A 16,050-nucleotide genomic window follows, 5' to 3' on the forward strand; every position below is an offset into this window, starting at 1 on the left:
GGCTCGCCAGAGAGGGGATTCAAATAAAACAAAAACAAAAACAAAACACATGCTCACATTTAATTTAATTACACTTTGACAATGACAGAAGTGAAGACAACGAAGCAGGCGACGCAGCGACAGGACCAACAAACTCGATGAGCCCGATAATGCCACGAAATTGATTAATAAAATTGTCAACTGAGCTGAATGAGGCAGGGGTAAGACTGGCAACATTCATACACGAAACGCAAATCTGCTTTCCACTGCAGCTAAAGAAAAAATCACCAGCAACAGCATTCAAAGCAGCCAAAGGTGGTGCTGCAGTGCATCCACCGTATAACGAGACACCTTCCGCCAACACAAACGAGTGGGGCACACAGTAGCATGCCGCAGCAGCTATGGCTCATTAATTGCTACGCAGTCGGTTTCCTGCTTGTCTCCTACATTTTTATTCCGTCGCTTACTTACATATTTTTGCTGATTTGCTTCAGCGCTGAATTTGAATTTTCTGTTTCTCCCGGTTTTTTTATAAATTTTTTTTCGTATATTTTGCTTTTTTTTGCTTTTAGGGTAGGTGGCTGCGCAGCATTCATTATAATATGTCTGCATTCAGGCAGGCAGCTACACTTTCCCTGCACGCTCGTTGGCTCATTTCGCCTTGATTGTTTTTGAAAATTACATTAAACAGCTTGGAAACTGTGAAGATGTAAAGCAGTTGTGTTAATTTGTTGGAAAGAAGTGGTGTAAAAATGAGCATTAAGTAAAAGAAATAAAAAATGATGAATACAAAGAAGTAGTAAAAAAACCAGGAATGAAAATTTTAAGTACAAAATACACTGCACTAAAAAATGAATGCTCGAATTTTTTTTGTATGGAAGAAAACACCCAAGACCGTCCGCAAAAATTTAAAAAAAGTCAATGCAATTTTTGAAACACTTGAAATTTACACTTTTTATGTAAAAATTCAATGAGCTATAAAACTACGGCCGCCGTAACCGAATGGGTTGGTGCGTGACTACCATTCGGAATTCACAGAGACAGCGTCGGTTCGAATATCGGTGAAAACACCAAAATTAAGAAAAAACATTTTTCTAATATAAAAGCGATCGCACCTCGGCAGGCAATGGCAAACCTCCGAGTGTATTTCTGCCATGAAAAAGCTCCTCATAAAAATATTTGCCGTTCGGAGTCGGCTTGAAATTGTAGGTCCCTCCATTTGTGGAACAACATCAAGACGCACACCAGAAATAGGAGGAGGAGCTTGGCCAAATACCCAAAAAGGGTGTACGCGCCATTTATATATATATATATATACACTGCTGGTCCTAGGTTAGACGCATGTTTAGTTGCATACAACTTTGCTTCATATTTATTTATTAAAGGACGATAGAAAAGAACTTGATATGCAAAAACATTTCTTATTTAATAATACTTTAAATATAATATTCAAATGATTATACATATTTAACAAAATTGTGTTTTTGTGTGTCAAACATTTTCTTAAAGCTACTCAAAATAAGGCGAATTTTTCTTGGTCATTAGAATAGACGCACTTTGGCTTTTTAATTTTTATAAGAAAAGTATTTGGATTTTAACTTAAATTACTATTTGATTTCTTTGAAATAAAAAAATAATATTGTAATAATTTCAGTAATGAGTACTGCCTCCTTTGTTGGTAATAACTTCATAAATCCGGTCCTTCATAGAATGATACAAGGAATCTATGTACTTCAAGGAAATCTCGCTCCAAGCACGTTTAATATCTGCAGTTAATGTTTCCTTATCTTCGTATTGCTTTCCTCCTTCGTATACCTTCCGTGTTAGCTAGCCCCAAACATTTTCAATTACGTTAAGATCTGGAGAATATGGTGGCCAGGTCATGATATTAAGGTTTTGACTGGAAATAAAAGATTTTACTATTCGAGAGTTATGAATAGGAGCATTGTCTTGTTGAAAAATCCAAGGAATTGGTCCAAAGAGATCTTTTAATTTTGGAAATACGGACTCCAACAATGTTTTGAAGCGATCGCCATTCATCTTTTGATCGATAAAAATCAAGTCAGTTATTCCATAAAACGTGATAGCACCACACACCATTATTCCCCCTTCTCGGCTATGGTGGCGACTTAAATATAGCTCATCTTTCCGCAAATCGTGATAATAATATTGAAATCCATCAGGGCCATCTAAATTAAAACGTTTTTCATCAGTAAATACAACTGAACGCTGATCATTTAGTCGAGTGTCAGATTGGACAGTCCACGTCATGTATTCTTTCGCGAATTGAAGCCGGTTTTCTTTGCGTATTGCATTCAAAGGGGTTTTTTTCTTGATTTTTAGACGCTTCAGGGGTTCTGCATTTCTGATCGTACGCTGAACAGTTGATATGCTTGCTTTTACTCCGGCCAATTCCTTGATCTTAGCAGCAGATTTATTCGAATTCAAAGCAATTCTAACAATTTGGCGTACTGCTTGTTTTGATAGTGCCTTTTTCCCCTTTGAAGTTATTTCCATATGCCTCTGGATCCTTCAAATATCTGTCAACAGTTCTGGAGCTGCGATTTATTTCTTTGGCAATGTTCCGATTGGACAGTCCTTGCGAGTGGAGAAAGTCTACTTTTTGACATTCTAATAAGCTCATAACAGCAGCTTTCCCATTTTTTTCTTCAAATGTAGCTCGAAAACACTTTATTTGTTTATTTTTGATATTTTTTCAATACGAAAGTTTACACTTGTCCACGCAATACGAAGAAATTTAAGCTGCGTCTAATTCAATGACCAACCGAAAATACGTGTGATTGACATAAAAATTTCTATAATCTCCGAATGTACAGTTATTTTTTCGCAAATCAACCAGCTGTCAGCATTTTTTTTTTCGAACAAAATTCGCACTTTGATAAGAAAAGCATTGTGGACAATTAGAACAAGAATTGATAATAAATAATTGATTTTGTTTAAAAAAACGATGGTGCGTCTAACCTAAGACCAGCCATGTATATAGCCTTCTACGCCTGTAAATCTATGTTCGCCAAAAAATGGGGTCTCAAACCACGTGTCGTACTTTAGATGTACAACTTAGTGGTTCTGCCAATTTTGACATATGGTTGCCTAGTTTGGTGGGTAGCTCTTCAGAAGGGCTACAACACCACTAAACTAGAGAGAGTGCAGAGAACTGCATGTATGGGCATCACTGGTGCTTGGAGAACATGTTCCACTGCTGCGCTCAACGTTATTCTGCGCTTACTTCCTGTGGATCTGCAAGTTAAATCCATTGCCGCTCAGAGCGCTATTAGGTTGAAGGAAATTGGCCTGTGGAGGCAACTTCCTGTAGGACATAGTAGCATCTTGAAACTCCCTTCCTTCTCTGTACTTCGCAATCATCTCTCCATCCGCAAATGGGTTTGGAGGGTTGTGCTAGGGCTATCTATCCGAGCAGACAAGATTGGAAAGAGGCGAGTGTAGGTACGGATATACATAGGTACCTCTATTTTCACTGACAGATCCAAGATGAAATTCGGAGTGGGAGTGGGGGTTTTCTTTAAATCAACCCGTATTTTGGTCTCCTTTAAACTGCCGGAAACGAGCAGTGTTTTTCAAGCAGAGGTATCCGCGATCCTGCAAGCATGCAAAATGGTTAGGGATCGCTGTTGAGAGGGAGACATTAATATTTTTTCCGACAGTCAAGCTGCAATCAATGCCCTGTCGTCGCCGTATTGCAATTCTTTTCTGATTAGCTCCTGTAAGGACGAACTTAAACGTCTCGAACGTGCAGGAAACATATCCCGTATCTGGGTTCCTGAGCACAGGAATATAGAGCGATATGAAATTTCCGATGAGCTTGCCGGGAAGGGGTCGACAGAACCAATTTCAGTTGTCCCCTTCTCAGACATCGGTGTCCCCTTGTCCGTTGGTAAAAGGAAACTACACAATTTCTTTCTAAAAAAAGCGCAAGACAGATGGAGGGCTCTCTCATCGTGTGCTATTTCGAAAACACTATGACCTCAATACAATATAAACAGAACGCTCATTGCGGTGTTCACTGGTCACTGGGTGATCGGTACTCATGCGGAGAAGCTTGGAAGACTTTTCAGACTTTTTTCACTTTGGACGTGAATTTAACATATTTCTATTATAGCTAAAGACTTGAGTTTCCAGGTAGCTCCCTAAAATTTAATTTTCTATCGATTTATGGATATAACCTTTTAAAATGGATCATCGAACAGGACGAAAAAAAGGTTGGCGCGGGTGCGCAGCCGAAGATTTTAAAAGAGGTGTCCAACGGTGGGTTAATGAGCTACCCGGTAAGGCAAAAATAAGACTACCTTTAGAGAAATATATTTACTTCTGTTCTATTTATTATCTATGCTATTTATTCTGATAGCCAAGCGGCGATAAAAACTCCTGATGGGGTCGCCACTAATTCCATTATTGCTCGCAAATGCCGGGTATATCTTAACGAGATGGCGGGATATTTACACATCCATTTGATGGAGCATAGTGCCATACCAGAGAGTTGTAAGTCATACAAACAAGCGAGAGAGGACAATTCCACTCGCCTCACTCTTGGTATGGAGATTGTAGGTTGTCCCCTTTCAACCTACAAACTTCCTGATACAAGTTGCATTCTCACGTAAGCCAACACGAGATGGGTTGATAGTCTGACCAGTAACGCTACAAGAAGAATTTAGCCAAAATAGGACGTCAGGTGCTCAAAGGTGCTACTTAATCGGCCGAGGAGTAACGTCTCTATGCTAGTTGCTTTGAAGGAATGCACGGCAATACCATCAAGACGGCCTAGTCTTTTTCTGCCTAGTACAGAATATTTTCGAAGAATGTCAATGAATTTCTGCTACTCCCCATTTTCTGAGAAATTCGATAATCTGTCTTTTTGTAAGTTCACAGAAAAGCTCAGGACCAGTTAGAGGCATTTTTGTCCTCCCTATTTAACAGCAATTTCTTTTTGTTCATGTCCCTCATGTTTTCCTATATCAAAAACATATAAAAACAAAAATATAAAAAAAAAAATTAAAAATTAAAAAATATAAAAATTAAAAAAATAAATTTAAAAAAATTGTATAAACTCATTCAGCAAACAAAGTGCAAAGTTTAAAGAACTTTTACTATGAAACTTAAAACAAAAATGAGATTTCTGTGCATGAAAATATCCTGCAATACCCTTGGAGATCGCTGTTTCCGAGCCTGGGCATAAGAGGTACATTTTGGAAGAAATATAGAATCCAAAGAATGTATTTGGCCTTTCTACAAGGAACTCTTGGAATCAGTTCATTGCTTATAGTGAAATAATTTGATCGAAACTTGGATCTGATGAAGTTGACTCGGTAAGCAAACTGCACGATAGATCAAGCTTTCCATGCCAATATTTCTTATTTCTTTATTCGCAGACGAAGTTTGCGCCTTCCAAGCCGAGATGCAGGGGCACGAGGCGACGCTTGTTCTGACCAATACTTCCAAAAGAGGAATTTCGTACTCGTTCTCGCACAGCGATCATGCCTGTATTCTCAACACAAGCGGTAGTACTTCTAACTCGAAGGAATAGGCATGATAAGTCACAACCTCTGATGGAAAGGAGTATAAAATTTCTTCTACTTACTTTCGTCATTGAGCTATAAATAAACTAATAGAGCGAGTATATTAGATACATGTCACGATTAGTGGGCATTTGTACTCGTAATTTGGTTAGGCAAGTTAAAGTTTACTTGGCTGATCAAATATGATCGCACATAGCCCACAACTGGTAACTATTGTTGCCAACAGAGAGTGCAAAGAGGCTTAAGCTTTAGATTCTACTCGTGTTGCGCTATTTCTCCAGCTTTAGTAGAAAGATTGCTGAGCCTCTAACTCACGACATTTCTCAAAGAAGTATAAAAATCTGGCAGGTTACTTGTGAACTGAAAAATTCTAGACCGTAAGGTACTTCAGGCAAGCGGTACTTCAGGTTGCCCATCATGATGGAAAGAATAATGAGATGGCGCCTATCGTGGTCCCGTTACTTTGCGCTCAGCGAATTTGACAACTAGTTACGTGATTTTAGCTCCAGTATGGCCAGATTACCATTTTCGTAACTTGATTTAGCATTTTTTATTTGTTATTTTTATTATTTTTTGTCTCGGGGTTTTAGTTCTTTCTTCAGGGCATTTTTCTAGCTGTTCTAATTAAAATGTCATGTTTATAATTTTGTAAAATATACATTTTTTAAGAATTAGTTAAATAATTCACTCAGTTTTTTTTAGCTTTACGTTTTTTTAGCATCTGGTGGCATTGCCCGCGATTGCCGGTGTTGTTGGTGTTCTTCTGCTTTCGGCAGTCAAATCTCTCTCTCGCTACTGCAGAGTTGCCTAGCTTTGGATATAAAAACGCACTTAAATGCCCATTTAAAGAAAATAACCCAACAAATTTTTATTGAATCACTTAAAGAATTTTGTATGCGTGCCAAATTGTCTTTAAAATGTGCGTATTTTTAAATAAATGTGTTATGCTTATGTACAATTTAATTTATGAGTGTTTTTTGTTAAGCGAGACTCTTTTGTTAGGGGAACGACTTTTTTGCTATATTGGAAGTTATGTAACTAGATAAGGTACTCTTTTTGTAAAAATGTCAGTATGGTTTCTTTAGTATTTTCTGGTATTTTGTTGTTTATTTTTACAATGAATATAACTCTTAATGTCCTATGTCTCACTAAGGATTGATGACCGGAAGGAACGATTACACCTCTATGGTTTTAATTCGCATTCAATAAATTCAAAGGCTTTTTAAAATGTGTAAAAAGGTTTTCAATCTTAAGAAGAGTTGAGAGGCATTTAATATTTTTGCATAACCTTAAATGGAGCCAAAAATTAAATTTGCACTTTCAAATTATCAAATTTTATAAGAGTAAAAAAATTTTCATTAGCACTAAAATCTTCTCAGAGTGACCTTTTTTAACCTTTTTTTGTTTAATAATATAGTTTGTTTTTTAACCTAAAGTTTCGGTAGCCTTAAATTAAAACCAAAAAGAAACAAACACCAAACTTAAAAATTGTCGCATTTTCGGTATAAAAAAGCACTAAATTTATTGCGAAGAGCAAATGGTTGGCAATACTGCACAACTCAGCAAACGTGACGTCACGTACGCTCTGATGGGCGCAATCTTCTTTCTATCATTCTTGGTTGCCCATAGGTTGCAAACACAGTGCACGCTGAGACGAATACGAAGATGAAGACGAAGCTGAAGACGAAAAACAGTGCAGAGCAAATCGTACGAATTCGCTCGCTCGTACGCATAGTGCGCGCTGTGACGAAGACGAAGATGAAGATGAAACGCAAGCAATCAGCTTCAAACGCTGCTGTAATGAATTTGAAGACGAATCGCTTGCTAGTTACCGTTGTTTTTGTTTGTTTGTTCTGTCTATGCTTTGGAATGTGTTCAAATTTAGTTGTAATTTGTGATTTGACGGACGCACATGTTTTGTGAAAATGTCTGCAATTAACGAGGAATTAATTGCAGCAATATTTAAAAAACCCTGTTTATGGGACCAGCAAAACAAATTCTACCACAATAGGCAACCAATAGCACAAAAGCGCAACCGATTCGTCTTGCACTGTGCAACCTATTCGCTTACTCGCAACGCAAGCAATTTCTCTTCAGCTTCGTCTTCATCTTCGTCTTCGTCTCAGCGTGCACTGTGTTTGCAGCCTTAGATTTCTTCAAAATTTGCACTTAAGCTGCCCTTAACATTTATTTACAATTACACACCAGGCATGCATGCTTCAGTGTTTCCATTCTTATGAGCGAAGCCTGCTTTTAACAGTCCTACAAATTGTTTATGCATTCCTTCAGATATTTTCCTGCGACACCACTCCTACGTCCCGCTCACTTTTTAAGATATCAAATAAAGGAGCAGGTGTGGATCTGCTTTAATCCATCAAATATCCTAATTTTCCAATAAGTTTGGGTACTGGCTCGGTGGTTAATATTTGCACAAGTTCATCAATTTTTCTGCGAAGGTTTCTGCGCAAAATCGATATGAGTAGGACTGTTGTGATAGCATCTGGTATTATTTACGTAGATACTTGCCGACATCGGTCTTACCCCATGGGGCACAAAATCTTCGCGGATCATATTAATGCTTTGCTTTTCATTTCAGCTTTGAGTGGATGGAGTTCCTACTAAGCCGAACTCTTCCATTTAAGGGTAATTTGGGGTATTTTCAGGAATTTTTGTTTACAATACAAAAAAAAATTAAAAACGATATTTAAATTTGTTAGGCTTTTTATCTAACTTCTCCTATTTGTATGCAAAATATGAAAAACAAATTTTTTTTAATTTTAATAACTTTAAAAATGGGGCTAAAGTTGACCTCCCGAAAAATTGGACCTGGACGGTGTTGTCCATTTTACCTGAAACGCAAAACCGTGAAAAACTATTAACCAGTATGACTGTAGCTATGCCCCGTAGTATAATAAATAAAAAAAAAGAAAAATAAAATTTACAAAATGGCGCGGTTTTGACATTGACACTCTAAAAATCGGGGTTTTTTCAATTTTTCAATAAAAAAAAATAAGAAATAATTGAAATATTAATATGATTCTAGTACGGGCCATAGCCATTGAACAACAGTTTAATGTTTCAGACTATTCGGTTGAATGGTTTTTTTTTTAACAACACCAGGCCGAAGAAAGTCGCTTCGAGATAAATGAGTTTAAGGTTTGAGGTAAAGGAGCACGCGGACCGCTCTCTACCTAGTTAATGGGCTGTAGAAGCTATAATATTGGGAATTTCCGCACGATAGTTTCATAGTATATTCTTAGGATAAAGCCGCCGTAGCCAAATGGGTTGATACGTAACTACCATTCGGAGTTCAGAGAGAACGTAGGTTCGAATCACGGTGAAAGACCAAAATGAAGAAAGAGTTTTTTCTAATAGCCCCTCGGCAGGCAATGGCAAACCTCCGAGTGTATTTCTGACATGAAAAAGCTCCTCATAAAAAATATCTGCCGTTCGGAGTCCGCTTGAAACTATAGGTACCTCCAGTTTGTGGAACAATATCAAGACGCACACCACAAATAGGAGGAGGAGCTCAGCCAAACACCCAAAAAGGGTGCACGCGCCAATTATATATATATATGTATATTCTTAAGATACTATACTTTCGAAATATCGAGAAAATCAAAAATTGTTTTGTTTTTTTATTTCTAGACCGAGTCAATGGTCTTAACAACTACTTTACCAAGCTGCCAAAAATCTTTCAATTGAATTGAGCTGCCTGCACTTTTGAAATATCCATTGAAAAATAAATGAAAAGAAATATCGAAACTGTGCGCACTTCTTGCAATAAGTTTGCAGTAGTCGGCTACCGCTTCACCGCAGACCACAAAGTCGCACCTGCATAGCCAGCTGGCCATCATGACGACTGAGTAGTAACAGTTCTTGCAGATCACAAGCCAGCTTGACGGTCCTGCTGTGCTGTACACATCGCTTGTGCTATTACACCAGCTTGACTTTTGCATAATCAGTACGCCGTAATTTTCATTACCCCACAGGGAATTTGCGCATTACTTTTGCGTGCCCCCAATTTGCTTTTCCGCTGCTTCTTCGCGTTTTTTTTTTCATTTATTTGTATTACTCACGAAGGATTCTTTTTTCGCCACATAATTTTTCAACTCATTTTGTTTTCCTTTTTTTCTATTCACTTTTTATCAGCTTAAGAAAGCGCAGCCGTTGCCGTTGTCAGCAAGTCCGGCTTGCTACTTAAGTACATTTGTTGCCTTCCATTTGCCCGTTTTTTTTTTTGACAAATATTTTATTCCTTTTTTTCGTCTCAGTTTTTCAATTGTATGCGCCATACATATTTCTGCAGCATTGATTTTTTTTCACTACTTTTCACCTCTTCGGGGCGCACCAAAACTGTCGCCACCCTTGACAGTTTTCTCTTTTTCTTTATGACTTAACATTTAAACTTGACACAGACAGAGTGTAGCCGCTTTGCTGGCATTTACTATGCTTCAGTATCCCCCTTCGGATTTGTTTCTTTTGTGTCTCACTCCCATTTTTCTTTTCTTCTTTATTCTCAGACGCTTCCTTTCTCTCAGTGGCATCCATTATTGCCAGTGCTGCACTGCGCGCTACTCAACGATATTTTCCTATTTTTTTTCTATTTTTTCCATTTTTTTTACACTCCTCCATCCATTCACACGCAATCACTATTATCATCAGCACCCACTATCATTTTCCTAGTGGCTGCTCTCTTTTTTATGCAGCCGTTTCACTTACTTCTTTCCCATAATACATTATAATTTCACTGCTCTATTTTTCATGTTGCTCAACTATACCGTTATTGTGTGCCCCTAGCAGGAAGCGCAGCGTAACGCGTGTGTTTTTGCTCGAACGACACGTGACAGATGAGTTAAGATTGGCTGCAATGTCGTGTCGCCTCTGTCAGTTTTGCATGGTGTCGCTTTTGTTTCTGCGCCATTGTCTGTCTGGCAGGTTGGCAGCGTCGGCTCAACGGATGTGGCTTTTGCAAAATGAGCTGCCAACTTACGACTCCTCCTCTATGCTTTGACACCATCCACTGTGATTAATTATGAAATGGAGTGGAAAATCTGGCTGGTGTTTCAAGACGGCTCATGGCTCATCGCTCAGAAGATGAATTTAAAGGAGACATATTGATGAAATTTTCTTGAACTGAATTAATTTTCCTTAATTCAAAATTTTAAACCAGGGAGAATTGTGGTGCAGAAATTGTATAATAGCCTAGACAGACGGTGACGTTAATCGACTTAATTCGAAATTATCTCAGAAATTAAGTGCAACTAATGCGGATTGACAACTAGGCTTAATCCTCACAACGTAAGACTTAATTCATAGACTTAATTTTCATAATTTCAACAGATTAGGGAACTCCCGATGGCAGCATTGCCGAAAAATGGCAGCTAACATCTATTGTGAATGAAAAAAATGAAACTTTAAAAGAAACGAACATGAAAGACTGGAAGCAATCCTAGTTTGCACTAAGACGTTAAAAATTACATTACTTGTTTTGATATTTCGGAGCAGTTTGAGAAATTGCAATTTAAGCTTTTTTTAAATAAAAAATATTTTTTAATATCAGAGCAGTCGATACCCGTATTTTATGCCAATGGCCTATATTTTACTGACAAAACTGCCCTATAATAAAGTCAACTGTTCACTAATCCACGTAGTAGCCGCCTGTCAAACCACCATTTTAATTGGAATATTAATTGCCCCCGTAATCCAAATTAACGCCGCCGTCCGTCTAGACTATAACTCCATAAATTGGACGGAGAATATCAACTAAACCGGGTACCGCATTTGTACGATTTCATGTGAGGTGTCCCAAATATTTTGGACATTGCCTTCAATTCTTCAATAATTGATTTATTTGCAGGCTTGAGTATAATAAGAAGTAAATTGAAATAATGAAAAAAAAAATGTAATTTTGATATTTATTCCATGTTGAATATTTTGGAATAGAGTTGTTTAAAGTAAAATATCTTCGGTTCCTTTTAACACTTTTTTGAAATATTTTTTTTGGAATTGTTTACGATAAAGTGTACTTAAAAATTCTTTTTCGGAAGGAATTCTTTTTTTTTATTTTATGAAAATACCCTCCCCCCCTTATTAAATTAAAAAAAATCGAAATTTGAGGATCAAATATACTTTAAAAAGAGATGCTTGGGACAGAATTACTGTTGTTTTTTTGCTTATAATTTTTTGGAAATATTGTTTTGTCATTTGTGAAATGCAGTCTTTTTGAAATTTTAGTATAAAATATTCTTTTTAAAATTTTACGATAAAATATGCTTTAAAAAGAATTCAAAATAAATTCAAAGAATAAATGTTTGGGTTAGAAAAAAAAAAATTTTTTTTTGTAATATAATATTTTGGACTTCTTAAAAATTTTGGTTTTTTTCGTAACTTTAGGACAAAATATTTTTTTTGTAATTTTTTTCGCAAAGCATTACTTGTTGTACTTAAAATAAATGTTTGGGAATGAAATCCATTCTTTTTTTCTTGTTTAAAATTCTTTAAAATTTTTTTGTAATTTGTGAAATTTAGATAAATAATTTTAGATAAGTTAAAAAAAAGAAATGTTTGGGAAAGAAATTCTTTTTTTGTTAAAATTTTCAGAAAATATTGGTGAAATTTTTTGGAAAAATTTTTTTTGTATCATTTGTGAAATGCAGTCTTTTTAACCTTCTTATAATTATTTTTTGTTTTTTTTTTGACATTTTATGTAAAAATACTCTTTTTAAAATTTTTTTTTTTGCACACAAATTTTGATTTTTGCTTAAAAAAAATATACTTTAAAAATAAATGTTTCGGAGAGAAAATTTTTTTTTTTTTAATTTTTGGGAAACATTTTTTTGTTATTCAGAATTTTTGTGGAAATATTTCTTTTTTTGTCATTTGTAAAATGCACTCTTTTTAACTTTTTTATAATTTTTTTTTTTCATATTTTTTCGAAATTTTAGGACCAAATATAGTTTTAAAATCTTAGCTGAGGATGAGGGAAAAATAAGAAAAACATCTGATGACTGGTGTTTTTTGATTTTGGTTTTTTGCATTTTGGATGTTTTTAAAAAATTACAAAAAAACTAAATATTTTCCACAAGATTTTTTTGATCTTTATTTTTTGATTATTTGATCTATATTTATTGAATATTTTTAAAAATCTCAAAAAAAAATTTCTTTCCCCAAAAAAATGTTTTTAAATAGTGTAATTTATTAAAACAATGTTAAAAAGAAACTAAGATATGTTTCTTTAAAAAACTGTAGCAAAATTTTCAATGTTGGAACAAAATCAAAATCATTAAATATTTGTTGTAAATTTGTTCATTTTTCTTTTAATCATACTCAAATACTTACAATTCCAATTTTTGGAAGAATTGACGATAATGTCTAAAATACTTGGACCACCTGATATGGAATAGTTCATTCATTCAGGCTATCATTCATTCCTTATAAGTGAGTGAGTGATGCTATGCAAATAGTAATCTCAATTCTGAACTAATTTGAATACCCTATGTAATATAAAACTGAAAACTCTGAGTGTCTGCAATTGTGGCCCCACCCAGTCTACCACGTAATACCAGAGAATGTTAATGCCTGAATTCCTGTCCTAGCGTGGTAAGTAAACATTGCATTAACATTCTCTGGTAATACCATCGACTATTCCTATTGCTAAATATTCTAACTTAGAGCTCAACAAGCTGCATAATCCAAAATAGAATCGGATTGTGCAATTTCATCTTTTTTGTTATTGTTAATAAATCAGTAAATTAAACTGAAATTGATTGTATGCGATGAGGTATAAATTTAAATTTTTTACATTAAAGCCTTTGTATAAAAAATGCCATTCAAATCAGCTAACGAGACAATAACGTATGAAAGCGTCGATGGCAAATTTAAAAGCCATAAAATAAAATAAAATAAATTGATTTAAAATATTAAAATGTGTAAAGCTGTATTAAGGAAGCTGGTTTGGGGAGAGAAGCAAACAACAAATGATCAGAAAGGAAAAAAACCTTAGAAAGGCAAATAAATACATTTTTTTGGTTTTAATTCGAAGCGCGCAGTAGTAAACTAACAAGTTTTGAAGAAGACTGGGTGAATTTTTCATTATTATGTTTCTCTGCAGCAATCAGCAGAGCAGATGGATGATGTACTGAATAATTGGAAGCATCAACCAATAAATGCTATAAACAAAGTCACAAAATAAACTTCCCAAATATGTATAATAGAAAAATCAAAAAAACAAATATTATTTTTAACATTAAGCGCATCCTGCGGTACTTTAAATACAAATAGCTATAAAAAATAAATTATTGGGACAAAAAAAGGCCCAAGTACAAGTTTGTTTTAAATAAAATAACATTAATACTACTTCATGAAGTATAAGTCGCTATATAACTTCGTACTTAATAAAGATAGCTTCCACTAAAGTTTAAGGGGCTCGAAATTGATTTTAGAGCCATGCTCATCATAAATATAATGAATCCGAATCTGCTAGGAATAATGTAAAAAAATTCGCCTGTCTTAATATACCTATACTGAAGCTATTCACCTCAAAAATTAAAAAAAAAGTATGTGTGAATTCGCAGCATTCTATGAAAGCTTAGATGTATGTCTGTATTATACATATGAGTATATATGTCTGCGAAGAACCCAAGCCTCACAGAATCGTGTTCTCGATCATCAAGTTTCAGCTTTTGTATACCCGTACATCAGCATACATATTTAAATATATTTTTAATACGTAAACGAAGCTGCTCATAACAACAAAAATCAATTTCTGCTCTTTTGTTGAGCTCATTAAAATCCATGTTATGATCTGCTACAAAAAAAACTCATGTAATTATAATTACCAAGGTGTTGTGGCGGCAATTTTTCATAATCACTCCCAACACTCTTGTCGGAATGTACAAGCTCCTCAAAGCGATTCAATCAAATACGAACTTTTATGTATTTACATATGTGAGTTATAGGTGAACATTTGCAATATTTTTTTCTTACCACACCTAATAATTTAGAGGCTCTTTTATCTTGAGCGCCAAGAGTTGAAAAAAAAAGTAAATAAATAGCAACAACAAGCAATAATAAACGATTAACAAAGCAAAAAAAAAAAACGCGAAGTAATGACAAAATCCAAAGCGCTTGTAGTCGAAATAAAAGAAAGAAGAAAAACAAAAAAGCAGATAAGTGTTGTGAATAACTAATCGTTTACGTAAAAAATAAAACACAGACAGCAGAAAAAATTTTTGAAAATCTACATAATTTTTTAGCCACTTGAAACTTGTACTCTATTTTTTAAATCAAATTCAATGGACTATAAAACTGCATACTCGACAGCCAATATTAGACACCTTAATCAACAAAGAAAATCCCTGCTTTTATTTTAGACAAAATCAAACAAAAACGCTAACTGAGAAAAGACTGGCAACGCTCCAAACACCCAGCCGATAAAACTAAACTAAATAAATCATCAAATGAACTCAAAAAAATTCTCCAAGAACCTAATGACAATCAACTGAAGAAGTACCTTAGCAGCTCGAAACAACTACAGCTACCAACTATTCCCTATGGAAAGCAACTCACTAAAACAACCTTAGCCTCCAATAAAAACAAGTTCCAACACGTGGGCAAGAACAAGTACAGAGAAGGTTCAAACATTAGCTGACCACTTTAAAATAATATTTACTAATAGCACGGATTATAAAAACATTTAGCTGCAGACCACGCAATACAAAACTCGACAAAAGAAGAAAGGAAATATTATACGAGTATAAAGAAACTTAAAAGACAAAAAGTCAGCGGGATATGACCAAATAAACGGAGAAATACTAAAGGAGCTACCCGATACTATAATAAACTACATACGAGACCTCTTCAACGGAATAATTAGGCTACAATAATTTCCAAAAGCATGGAAAGTTGCACAAGTTATAGCGACTCCCAAACCAAACAAGAATGCCACTGTTGCTAGCTCGTAAAGACCAATTAGCTTGCTGCCTATTCTCTCCAAATTGCTTGAGAAAATACTGCTTGACAGAATTGACCCGATTCTAAAACAAAAAGATGCTATCCCACACCAGTTCGGTATGGACGAAAACAAGATTCAACTGTGCAACAGATTCACAGAGTAGTAAACAAAATTACAAACGACTTCGATAGGAAGAAATATTGCATTGCGGTGTATTTGGACATCGCGAAACTTTTGACAGAGTATGGCACAAAGGTCTTCTATATAAGAAGGTATTCTATACCTATATAGAAAACTAAGTTGTGTTAGTAAAATTGTAACTAAATGCCACCAAAGACACTAATGTTCTCTTCCAACGGGAAAGGACATTTTAATTCCTAATCCTAACACCAATTACTTATTGTTAATATTAACAGATTGTAATTTCTAATGGAAATAAAAAAGAAAAACAAATCATGAGTTTCTTATTAAAATGTTTAAAATTTGATTAAAATTCGCCTAAATCCATAATTTTACGGAAAAATGTTTAAGCAAATGGTTTAAAACTGTTGTAGGGTTCATCTT

Source organism: Anastrepha ludens, chromosome 4 (genome assembly GCF_028408465.1).
Source record: "Anastrepha ludens isolate Willacy chromosome 4, idAnaLude1.1, whole genome shotgun sequence".
In the NCBI taxonomy this organism is placed as follows: Eukaryota; Metazoa; Arthropoda; class Insecta; order Diptera; family Tephritidae; genus Anastrepha; species Anastrepha ludens.